Source organism: Trachymyrmex cornetzi, unplaced genomic scaffold (assembly GCF_001594075.2).
Source record: "Trachymyrmex cornetzi isolate Tcor2-1 unplaced genomic scaffold, Tcor1.1 scaffold223, whole genome shotgun sequence".
Lineage (NCBI taxonomy): Eukaryota > Metazoa > Arthropoda > Insecta > Hymenoptera > Formicidae > Trachymyrmex > Trachymyrmex cornetzi.
This window is the reverse complement of record NW_017296881.1, coordinates 4,120,224-4,132,451: the sequence shown is the minus strand read 5'-3', so window position 1 is coordinate 4,132,451 and position 12,228 is coordinate 4,120,224. Positions and strand designations below refer to the sequence as shown.

At 41.5% G+C, this 12,228-nt stretch overlaps 1 pseudogene; it reads left to right on the top strand.

Annotated features, from left to right (window-relative positions):
- The window catches only part of LOC108760168 (uncharacterized), a 24,461-nt pseudogene extending 13,147 nt beyond the window's left edge, over positions 1–11,314 (top strand).
- Positions 11,315–12,228: the final 914 nt, after the last annotated feature.

Genomic DNA, 12,228 nt, shown 5'->3' with positions numbered 1-12,228 from the left:
TCTCTCTCTCTCTCTCATTCTTTCTTCTTCTTTTATTTATTCTTTCTCTCTCTTTTTCTCTAAAAATCTTCGATCTCTTGGCGTGGGTAAGCGCAGAATTCTAGCAAGGTTCAAAGGGAGCGCCCATTCTTCTGGTCCTTCATTCGTTCTACATGAGAGAGGAAGCGAGAGAGCCACTATCGAAGAGCATGTAAGAGGTATCTCTTACCACGCAGGCGAACTTTCGCTTAAAGGTATCGCGTACGTGCCTACCGCACAGTCGTGGTTGTGAAGTCTAAGAAGAGGTAGTGCAACCTGGTGAGATGAAGGGATCCAGGGACGGATGGCAGGGCAAAGGGGGCTTATAATCCTACAACGGCGACTATTGGCACGATCTTTTTCGGATACTGCGTTAAACTTGAGAACTCGAGAGGTACCAAAGAAATGTCTATCGCCGAGATCCGATGGTTTGTCTAGAAGGTTCAAAACGAAGCCAAAACTGTTTCCCTCCCATCATACCTTCCGATAGATATTTTGCTCATAGTTTTCTCAAAGGATGCGACCAGGTCAATATCGTACGAAATTTTCACTTTTTCTAAAGAAGTACGTGCGCTGTCGACCATTTCATCAGTGTTCTGACCTTTTTTGTGTGGAACATAATTCATTATGTAGCACAAATGAAATTCCATTCTAAACTTTAACCTGCTACTTTTATTTGTATTCTTGCATGGATGTTTGTGCTGTATGGAGAAATCGTTCCAAGAAAGAAGCCGACGAAACGATAAATCTCTTGCTAGGCTGTGAAAAAATTTATATAATCTAAAACAATATAATAAGAATCGGAAATTGCATTAATAAGGGTCGCATATTATATGCGTTTACTCGCGATAACAATAGGCGATAACATCGCGATATCTAGTAGAGAGATCGTTATTGTAAATTGCATTTGTAACAACCCGCTCGACGGAGATCAGAGGGAGTATATTGCGCTCTTGTCTTCTGTTTTATAGTGAAAAACATCAGCCATTCTCACGAATGCGAGAGAAAACAATCCGGTGTAAGGTTTCCAGATGCGAGTCCGCGAGGGCGCGAGATATGGCCGATCGACCGATTAAAGATTAAAAAGTCAAGGTAAAACGTGCGGCGGAACCGGTGCGGATAACTTCGTGGACTTAATAGCTCGTGGAGCCTGTTGGTTCGTTTCACGCTTTATCGTCACTCGTCGATGTCTTTATACCCTTCGTTAAGCAATTCCGATTTTCGCCTTCTCCATTCGACGATCATCTCGACCATTTCCTGTGAGAATCCGGCCTCGTTGCAGCCTCGAGATATGGAGCTTGGCAGTTACGTTTCTCGCCTCGTTCCCCTCTAATTTACGCGAACTTGAGTTAATATCGTAGTCCTCGGGAATGTATTGAGCGCACAGATCGCCGACTACCTACGCACGTTCGTCGAAGCTTTAGAACTGCGCACAGTCTGCTATAATATTCCACATTGTGTTCCACGATGCACGTTGCTGTTTTTAAGTCTATATGAAATCATTATGATGATCCATCAAATTGGAATATTCTTAAAAAATTAAAATAATTGACGGTAATACGATATCTTGTCGCTACTGGCGAAACAAAGTCGAAAAGGTACTCCTCAACCTTTCGCAGCAACGTGTGAGGCTTTTCCACTTTGGTAATCTAATAGTGACAGATCGATCGCAAGATCGATCATAATGGACGTCGTCTAGAAATCATTCGGATCGCCCTTATATATCGGTAGCTCTTTTGTCATCTCCTCGGTAGTCTCGGAAGAGCCTTAGAAAAGAAAGAAAGAGAGAGGGAGAGACAGGGCGAATTGTCGTTCTCAGCTTAGTCCACGGGGTGATTCGTCACGGGCGTGAGCTAACGACGACGACGTACAACGTTCCATCCTAATCACGTCATCGACGTCCGCAACGCTCGATTTTTTTCTCCATATCGAGATACTATCTGGCGTTATACGTTATTACCACATACCATCGCGTCCTCGCTCGCGGGAGCCTTCGTTGTCGATCGGTTATATCGGACTGTCACGTTACCGGACATCAGCGGCCTGATTGTGCTGACGGAGGTACAACATGGCGGAGTTTTTCAAAGTTGGAAATCCAGGCCTCACGTCGAAGGACAACGTGATTTTCTTTAGATAACGAATATGATGTATACATCGTGTGAAAGATGTTGATTCTTAACCCTCGAACGACACACTTATTTTCGGTACCTTTGGACGACACACATGATTGCATGCTATTTCTAACAGTTCTTATTTCTCATATACCTGTGCACATGGCCTTATGTATTTTCTTCAAAAATACTCTATTTGTCCACATTAAAAATATGACATTTTCAAATATGCTCGAATAATTGCACTTTTTTTGCATCTGGTTCGTCTAATATTTTTTTTTACAAATTATGATATCTGTACAAAAACATCCTACAATGTTTTTTTTTGTACATATATAGCAAAGTTACAATTTTTATATCAAAACTGAATTATTTTCTTTTTCTGGTGCAGAAAGTAATTTCCATAATTGTTCTAAATATTTTTTCCAATGTTTGCATGGCAGAATAATTTAGTAGAGACCTCAAAAAATGTGTGAATTTTTACAGAATTTTTCGAGCCTTAAAATCGAGTCGGACACGAGTGACCCATGTGTGTCGTTCGAGGGTTACGGGAAAATAACGTGTCTATCGAGCAACATATATGACACGTATCTTTACGAAAAGGAGGATCTAAGTTAAAGCGGATATCATGCGGATATCTGCGCGATAACATTCTATTGACTCACCTGGGAGATTCATGAAACTCATCGTGGAATTTATGTGCTCAGAAAAAAAGCGTAAGACGTTAGTGGAGACGTCGCGAACGAGCGCGCGAAAAATATATCGCCAACAACGATGACGGAGTGAAAGGAAGAGCTGCGAGTTAGTTCGAGTCGCATCCGTCATACCGTTGGTATTTTGAAACTGCAAAGATTGTCTGCCTCTCTCTCTCTCTCTCTCTCTCTTTCTTTCTCTCTCTCTGCGAATGTTTTTCCGTTACGTAAGAGCATGGTGGTTACACGACAATGAGAATCCGCCTCGCTCTTCCGACCTCGAGAGAGTAGCGACGACGACGATGGAGAGGCTGCGTCGGATTTCCCTCGCGCACCGTGCGAATAATTACATGAAATATCGATTTTCGACAGGCGGCGGAGCGTGTTCGGGTACTTCTCCGCTTTGTCCGCCACGCCACGCTTTCAGGAGCATTGGATAGACTCGTGTGTTCGAAAAAGCGAGGCAGTTCGGAGAAAGAAAGAGAAAGATGGACAAAAAAAGAAAGAGAAGGAGAGAAGAGAAGAAGGAAGATCAGGTAGAGGATAGCCGGCAGCCCGGACTGGCCAGTGAGTGCTCCGGATCTGACTGGACCGGTTTTGTTTGGATTCCCTAGGAGTTCTAGCCTTCGGGAGTCTGCAAGGCTGGCTCTCGGCTTTCTGGGATTCTCTTACTGGTCACCACCGGTTACCGGTCACGACACAGAACTTTAGGACAGGCACTCGTCGCTCTCTCAGACTTCTCTCCTTCCCTCTCTTTTTTCTCTTTCTCTCTCTCTCTCTCTCTCTCTCTCTCTCTCTTTCTCTCTGTTGACTTTTTTTTTCCTCTTCTCCTGCGTCCGCCGAGGAGTTTCACGCCGCATCGCTGCTGGACGGTTTCAGCCGTGCTAGATTTCAACGTATCATTTATCATCGGACGAGGGCGGCAGCCGCTTGCACGCGCTCCTGATGACTTGATACCAAAGGCAACGATCTCGCGACATTGATACACCAGACTCCTATCTTAGTCCGTGCGGACTGAGCTAATTTGAGACTTTCCAAATGAATACGTGCCAGAGAGTGTGATTAATCAGGGAAGTATGATTAGGATTTAACGTCATGTTTTGGCTTTCGACGTTCCTTAAGCTTGCACTAAATTATTAATTATTAAATAATATTAATAATTTAGATTGAAATTAGTTTATGATTAGAATAGTTTATAAGTCGATAACTCTCGAACTTTCCGCCGAAGGAAGACTTCGTCGCGGTCTCACGTTAACTAGAGTTCGCTCTTCATCCTCGTTTCAAAATGTTTCGTCGAGGTGTTGTCGTCGAAATCCAGTTTAGGAATCGAGTTCAGCATCCCGAAACGGTCCTGAACGACCGTTATAGATGACAACGGCGGAGATCTTCGTTCTGGAGAGGTGAACTGGTCAGCCAGTTGCGTCGCGGTTTTGTCTACTTAGTAATACGCGTGAAAAGAGGTGGTCGTTGAGAAAAAGGGTTGCATACAGGCTTTACTTCGCAGGGTGGCAGGCGGTCTTCTGCCTTATTGTGGGAACGTCCCGATGATGGATTCGGTCATTAATTAAGTCAGCTAAGTGGGAACCTCCTGGCTCATTTTTTACTCGCGTTCAAGGAACGAACTACTTGATACGCGATGTTTATCCCTGTCGTTTATTTATTATTTAACTACGCAGCGATTAAATTCAGGGCTTCTAGCTGCTTATTTACTCTTTTAAATCTTGATACGTCATGTTAATTAACATGTTTAGTACCACATGAATTACTTGGTACCGCAAATAACATAAGGGAATTATGCACACCTAATTTTTTTTTCGTGCGATCACGTAGCAAGTCACGCAAAATTTATGCGCCATTGAACGTGTTGAATTATATAATTATTCCTACGTAATAAATCTTTCATACGTGTAATACTTTATAACTGCCGGTTTATTCGCATTAATTTCGAGGGACTATAACTTTAATTCCCTGCTTTGTGCGTTAACAACTTTATTTACCTTATAATCTGCACGAGATCTTATACTCGAAATTAAAGTGCAAAAAGTGGGAGAGAAAGAGGGATTACAAATCGACGCATTCAAATTTCGGTAAAGACAATAAAACTCAAGTTTCAAATCCATAGTGTTATTGAAGCTATAGTGACAGAGAAAAGCATAAGCAATAAAACGAAAACGAAAACAGTAAGTGAATCGGTCAATTATGGTTGAAAAGATAAGGCGGTAATATTAAGCAGCAGCACACAAAAAAAATGTTGATTTGCTTACTGCTTACGTTTGCTCACATTTTTCTATACGTCATTAGCCTAAAGGATTTCGTTTTTGACAAAATAATTTCGTCAAAAAGTGTATGGATAAAAGCAGAAGAAGAGATATATACACTTAATTGTTGGTAGTCTAAGAAATTATTCAGGAAATAATTGAAAAACTCGGCGCACGTTTCTATAGAAAGAATCGAGTTGTAGGTCAAACTTCACTAAGTCATTGAGAATTATGCTACCTGCATGCTAACACATTTTTTTGTATGTTGCGTGCCCGCCACGTTAGCGCGCGTGGACGACAGGTGATACGCGTGACGCCCGCACGAGATTTCGGAAAATCGTGCACATTGAAGGGTGCCCGTGGAGTGGAACGTCGGGATTATCGTCGTTGTCTGGCGCTTTAGAGGTGTCATTAGCCACGGCATGTCACCGGTGGTAAAAGAGAGCAGCTGATGAATAGCGATGATCACCGCTCGCGTTGCGTCGGTTTCGAAGAGGGTAAAGTCTACTCGACCGCGCCACCACACATTCATTATGCCACTCTTTTACGAAATAAAACCGGACGCACGCACGTTGCTTCCGTAATGGCATTTACGTAATCACCGTGACGAATTTCTTTTGAAAAAATTAATTTTGACCTATGATCGGGATGATTTATCTGAATTTTTAAGATTCGAAATTTCGAACAAGAGATTTAGACTTCGTCTAAAATTCTAAGAATTTAAATGATTAACATTTTAATATGATTTGCATCAAGGTGTTCGATAAAATTTGCGCGGTCAATATTGCGCAGACGTCAACGAGAGCTCTCGCGAATGTCGGAGGCTTAATTAGCGGGCAGTGACAAACGGAGATTGCATCCATTTATTTATGCGACTCCAATCACAAACGGCGTGTTAGCCACGACACTTCGGTGTCGTTAAACTTGCGGCGGTTGGCTATCAAAACGACGAGTAAACAAAGCACTGAATCAGAAATCGATATAAAACGAGGCATTACGCTGCCGGGCATCGGGATGGCCGGTGATTAATAGTAAACGTGCCGGCTTTTTTCTTGTCTAATTTATTCGCCCCGCCAGATCACATTTTTCCGTGCGCACGCCTTAATAACCGTTTAATGCTGTGCTAATGATGGCTCTTTGCCGAGACTAATGATTTTGATCATCCTGCGCTAACGACAGCATCATCGGCATTCAACAGTAACAGGGCTGCTGTGCAACCGCACACGTCGATTACGTTGAAGATGAAGATTTATGTAAAAATATTCCACCGCTGAATAGTGCTAATAGTACGGACTCACTATTTCATTATAAAAACGACAACTGTGACTGTCTCAGGCCAGCCTCTTCTAATTCATTGCCCATGCGATTATACTTGATAATAATACAATTAATATAATCCTAATGATTATATGTGCCGTTTAAGCTGTTAGATAATATATATATATATATATATATAAAATCTATTACGGCATATATTGGTAGCGCCGAGTCAGCTGACGGTCATTAAAGCTAACGTGTAGCAATAATGCCCGTAATAATGTTACGCATATTTAACATAGCATTTGTACATTTTGTTTCGATGAGAAATTGTCGCTCCTCGGTTCAAATCGCGATTTGCATTCATGATTTTTATTAGCGCGGAGAAAGAGATAAATTGTCACTTGTTTGAGATTTATTTAATAAAAAATTATAATTTTATATATTCTCAATAATTTTGTTAATTATAATCTCTCAGTAACTTTAGAGTTATTTTTCGATTATTTATATACGATGTGTGTGTATGTGTGATAATGATTGTTTAAGTTATCTTATCTCTGATTGTATTTTACCGGGTACTTTCAATGCATGTATCGAAATTTACGTATCGATACGCACGATTTGCGTGTCGGAGAACACGCGGCGAGGTGATCGTGGACAACGGGCCTTGTTTTCTTAAAACGCAAAAATTAGCGTTGCCTCTGGGCAGAGAAGAAGGAATCGAAATAAAAGAAGAAAAAAAAAGAGATACCGTCCGATGCGGCTGATGCATCCACAACAATGATAATTACAAGTTGTTCCTTTCATGGCACCGCGCACGATTACCCGAAAATAAGCGTTTGTAATGGCATATCTTCCTCTCTCTTCTCCGTTGCTATTCCCCCGGCGAGCCTTTCTTCGGCGCTTCTTCTCTTCCGCCTTTCATCCTTCGGGCACCTGGACGAGGAACCACTGGCTATCTCTCGATCGCGCGAGAGTCGTTGCATATTTTGATATAGCACGCTCCAAGAATCATTTATTTGATCGCGTTGCAACCAGAACGACAGGTGATTTATTAACGTTTTTCACTGTGCAGATTTATTGTACATTTTTCGAAATACAGGCTTTGATCCTTTATCTATTGTATGTAGGACACAAGATAATTTATTATAACAATTTATCACAATGAGATAGATATACTATATTTTAATAAACATTTTCGTTTGAATAGTACTAACTTAACATGTACTTATAGTATACAAATATATTTTTTATTTTTTACTAAAAAAAAAAATGCTAGTCAAATCAAATTAATGGTCCTTGTATTAAATAAATATATATTTACATTTAGTAAATAAAAAAAGTACTATTCTAATAAATATTTATTAAAATTTAATATACTTTTCTCTTATAGTGTACTCTTCATGTAAATTAGAAAATCAACTTACGCTATATACAGTCTAACATGCAGAATGGATGATAAAATTTTAAAAGAATAATTTAACAGAGATGGATATTTTTTTTTCGTAAAATATTTCGCCAATCGAGCAATAAGCTACGCTGAATCACAAAGGAGTTTTGCATCCGCCTGTATATCCGCGGATTCCATCTCGTGGGCCCTACGGTGTAACAAGCGAACGCACATAATGATATTAATCAGGGCGGTGTGTTCGGCTTCCTTAAAATTGCCGGCAGGCTCAATTTCTCACTTAAAATCTAATTAGAGCTTGCCGGAGCCCGAGCTGCCGTAGGCCGACCGACGGGATTTAAGAGGGCGTGAGGGGAGGGGGAGAACGGAACCGAGAGGGGTCCAGTTCCCTTCCTCGACACAAGTGGGCCGCGAATTTGACCTCGGAATAAAAACGAATCCCAACCTAAGGCCCTACTTTGCGAAATTGCAGTTTCCTGCCCTCGGATCGCCGATCGTCCCGCGGACCCATTTTCGGATCCACCGAACTCGACGATCGGCCCATCAGCCCGGCCGCCGCCGCCGCCGTTCTGCCGGACTTCGGCCCCTAGTCGGGGCCCCCGAACAAGCATCCAGCCGTCAAGGATCGGTCATCAGGACTTTCGGGACGTCCGGGACAAGTCGTCCGTCGATCGCGCGCAGTCAGGATACTCGGGCGGGCCCAAATATCGTCAGATTTGAGGTGAGACACATTTTCCTATCGTTATAAATCCTTACCATTAAAATATACAATTTTTTGTTTGAAAATACCGAGACATACATCAATCAAAATTTTGGAATGTTACAATGAAAAAATGAAGAAAAACGTTAGTTATTTTATATATAGTTATCCCGACATGTTTTCTTTATATTATCTCTGTGTTCCTGTTGGATTTTTAAAAAAATTATCGGCTTCACGTGCAGAATTGTCGTGATATTTGATTGATGCATGGTCCGCAAATATTTGATCGTCTGCGTGAGAGTTTCAGTAACGATAAAATACGTTTGCATTCCGCGATCGACAGGCTGGTGTCACTCGTTTTCAGAATACATCGACGATTTAATGCATAATTATATGCATCGGACGCTAAATCGCGAGGGTCGCATATATTGGGGATGCATACAGAACGATAAAAAATGCGAACGCGAAGAGGGTGAGAGGCGGGAGGGAGGGATGACAGAAGCAAAAAAAAAGACGGCCAATCGTTAGTAAGGTACAAATTTCGCCATTTGCCGCAATAAACCTTCGAAGCCGCTTGTAACTTCTTCTTATGGGAGGCATGAGTAATCGCCTTGTTAGCCCTTATGGCCTATAGCCCTCATGCTTGCTCCCTCATCCGCGGGAGGGACAACAACAGCAACAACAACGGCGGACGGATGCATGTATCGATATAGAATAAAAAATAAAAAGAAAGAGGGAAGGTGAGAGAAAGAGGGAGAGATAGAGAAATAGAGGGAGAGAGGAGGTAAAACGATAGGAGTACCAAACACACACGATATATGTATCCTATCGATGCGAATGTATGTGTGTAACGAGTAAAGCGAAGAAACTGTGATGTAAAAGGAAGAGTAGGATAGAACGATGGAAAGAAGAAAAAGGAGAGAGAGAGAGCCGCATTGCAAGCAGATAACAGAAAAAATCAATGGGGACGACAGATAGAGAAGAGGTCTAGAAGGGGCGGAAAGATACAAACGGATAAGAGAACAGCGGATCTCGGATAGATTCCCCTGATGCCGCCGCGTACTATTCTTCCATTTTCCGCGTTAAAATCGAACTAGACCGTATATATCATCGCTCGCATCTACGATATCTCTTGCGTTTCGCGTCGCTCGTTTTCCATACGCTCCTTAATTAATAGCACATTAATAGAATGGACAGTCTCGATAAATGAGACAGATGCGAAATGCATATGTAATGTTAAAACAAAAACATGCATACACGTCATATGTAATGTTAATACATAAAATAAAAACATGTGTTTATGCGCATTTTTTAACGTAGACTTTTCTTCGACAAATTCAAATTGCACTAAATGACTCTAATGACATATAAGAATTGGGAATAAGATATACCGTTTATTGACAAAATTTTATCAATAAATAGTAGGAAATATTATTCGCGGCACTCAGTGATATTTTGATGAAGGAACAAAAATGGGAAATAAAATAAAAAAAAAGAGAGATTTTATTCTTGATTGTATTATCCTTCTTGATATCTCGTACTTGTTGTGCATATTTGAATATAAATGCACATTAATTATATTAGCGATCAGTATCATATCTGGATTATATCAAATCAAGGACTTCTTATGCCAAGAGTATTCTATGTATGTCTAGTAGCTTATTTTTAATTAACGACGGATAATTAATAATGTTAATGTGTGCGCATGTGAATCGTATACTTGTTAATTTCCATTCGATAATTAATTCGAAATGGAATCGTCTCTTGCGATTACCGATGATCGTACGCACTACAACTTATAGATTATTACGTGTTATGACACGAAGTAGTTTCAAATAGCAAAAAATTAATTTTAATTAATAATAAGTCTCTTACACAACAGTTTTGCTAAGACTTAAGAGTTAAAACTATATCCGTAATTACGATACATATACAAAAAAACATCATTTTTGTTAAAAAAAAAAAACCGTAGAAGTCCGAATAAGAGAAAAAAATTCCGGCAAAAAAATAAATTTTAAGAAGAGATTATACTCGTTCACGTCTAATTGTCCGATGAAAAGTAGCAAGTTCTTTTTTTTAAATACAATTCGAAGCACGAACATTATTTTTGTCGGGAGATATAAGATCGTGCATGTCGTGTTTCTTGCAGCGTGAGGAATTTCGCCGGAAACGAGTTGTCCGTCCGTCGCGCGCACGGCACCCTCGGGATTCCTTTTTCCTCGTAATTCTCACGGGACCTCCAACTTGGCGATACACGCACGCACGTACACGCGCGCATATGCGCGCGAGGAAGTCGCGTGGCCCTATATCTTAAGAGGAAGCCAGGGGGGGTCCAGTCGAAGGACAGCGAATGGGGACTAACACTGTTTTATCGTGTAGCCAATTAATAACGTCTCCAGGGTTCCCTCCACCTTCTCTCTCCGTCGCCACCAGCAGCCTCCTTCGCGAAGAAGAGATCTTGCTTTAGATATCCACCGACTCTCCCGTGGACCCCCCGAAGACGACATCTCGGGCCCCATAACCGCTCGATCTTGCGCGCTTTTTATTTGCGTGCCTCCCCCGCGTCGTGCCGCAAGACAGTAATGAGTTAAAGCGTCACCGTTGCAGAAATATTAACGATTCCGTACTTATGTACTATAAAAACACATAAATTAGCCGTGAAAATAATCGAGCGCCGGTTACTGGAACACATCCAATAAGTGTATCTGCCTTTGTGTTTTAGCTTACAGAGTTGTCTCGCATCGTCCTCCTGCAAGCAATCGTTCCAGAATCCAGTCCCAGCCAGGCATCGTGTCAGTGTGTGGAAATACATAATTATATAGAATTACGGTATAAGTTGTGTTAAATCAATGTTAATCGCTGTAGCGAAGTGGGGTATTATAATAAATACATTATTTTATGTATATTTGTCGCCTCGTTTTCCTCGAAGAAATTGCCACGTCCCAAGCATCTTCGAAATGAGTACAAGTTCTGATAATAATTAAACGAAATTTTGATTATCGGATAAGATGATTGAATCTCTGGATATTAATCGGGTCGTCAAATTAACGTTATCGAAAAATAACGCAAGAAAAACGCCAAAGTCGTGACAAAACTACTTTATTACCCGGAGATAAAATCTCATTCAAACTATTGAGTGCGCGGCTCACCGGCTTAATTACAATTTTTCCGAAGTCGTTCGGAATTTGACGGCGAACTACGCGAAAAATTTGTCGGACACGTCTAATTCCTCTATCTCTTTCCGCGCGGTAAACGGATCGTGTTACGATTACGAGGCACGGTCGTAATCGCTTTTAAAGGCACTTTCGGAGCTTACGGCCCGAACTTTTCCTCAGCTACAAAGAAGCTCAGCTCTTTTTTCCACGGTCGTTCACCGTGCACCGGGAGGGAAGAGTGGCTCGTAAAGAGCGGCTGCAATAGCCCGGCATCTGCGATGCGCAATTAACGAAAGGGTTTTCGCCTTCACCCCGACCGCTATCGTCCCCCCCTTACCCTCCCGCATCAGCTTAAAGGCCAGCCGCCACACCCGCTGACAAGGCGTTTGATTTATAACGAGCTTTTACTTTTTAATTCCGACGCAAGTGTCACCGCGTTTTTTCTTCTCTTCGAGCTGCCGGGAACCCGTTGCGTTGCAAACGCGTTACGAGACAGCTTATAATTTATGCACGGTCTTGTTCAGCTTCGGCTTCACGTAATAGTGTTGAACGTCAGTGTCGAGATTAATCGTAGATGAAAATCTCAGCTACTATCCGTCGAATCAAAAAATTAATACGTCGTATTATTC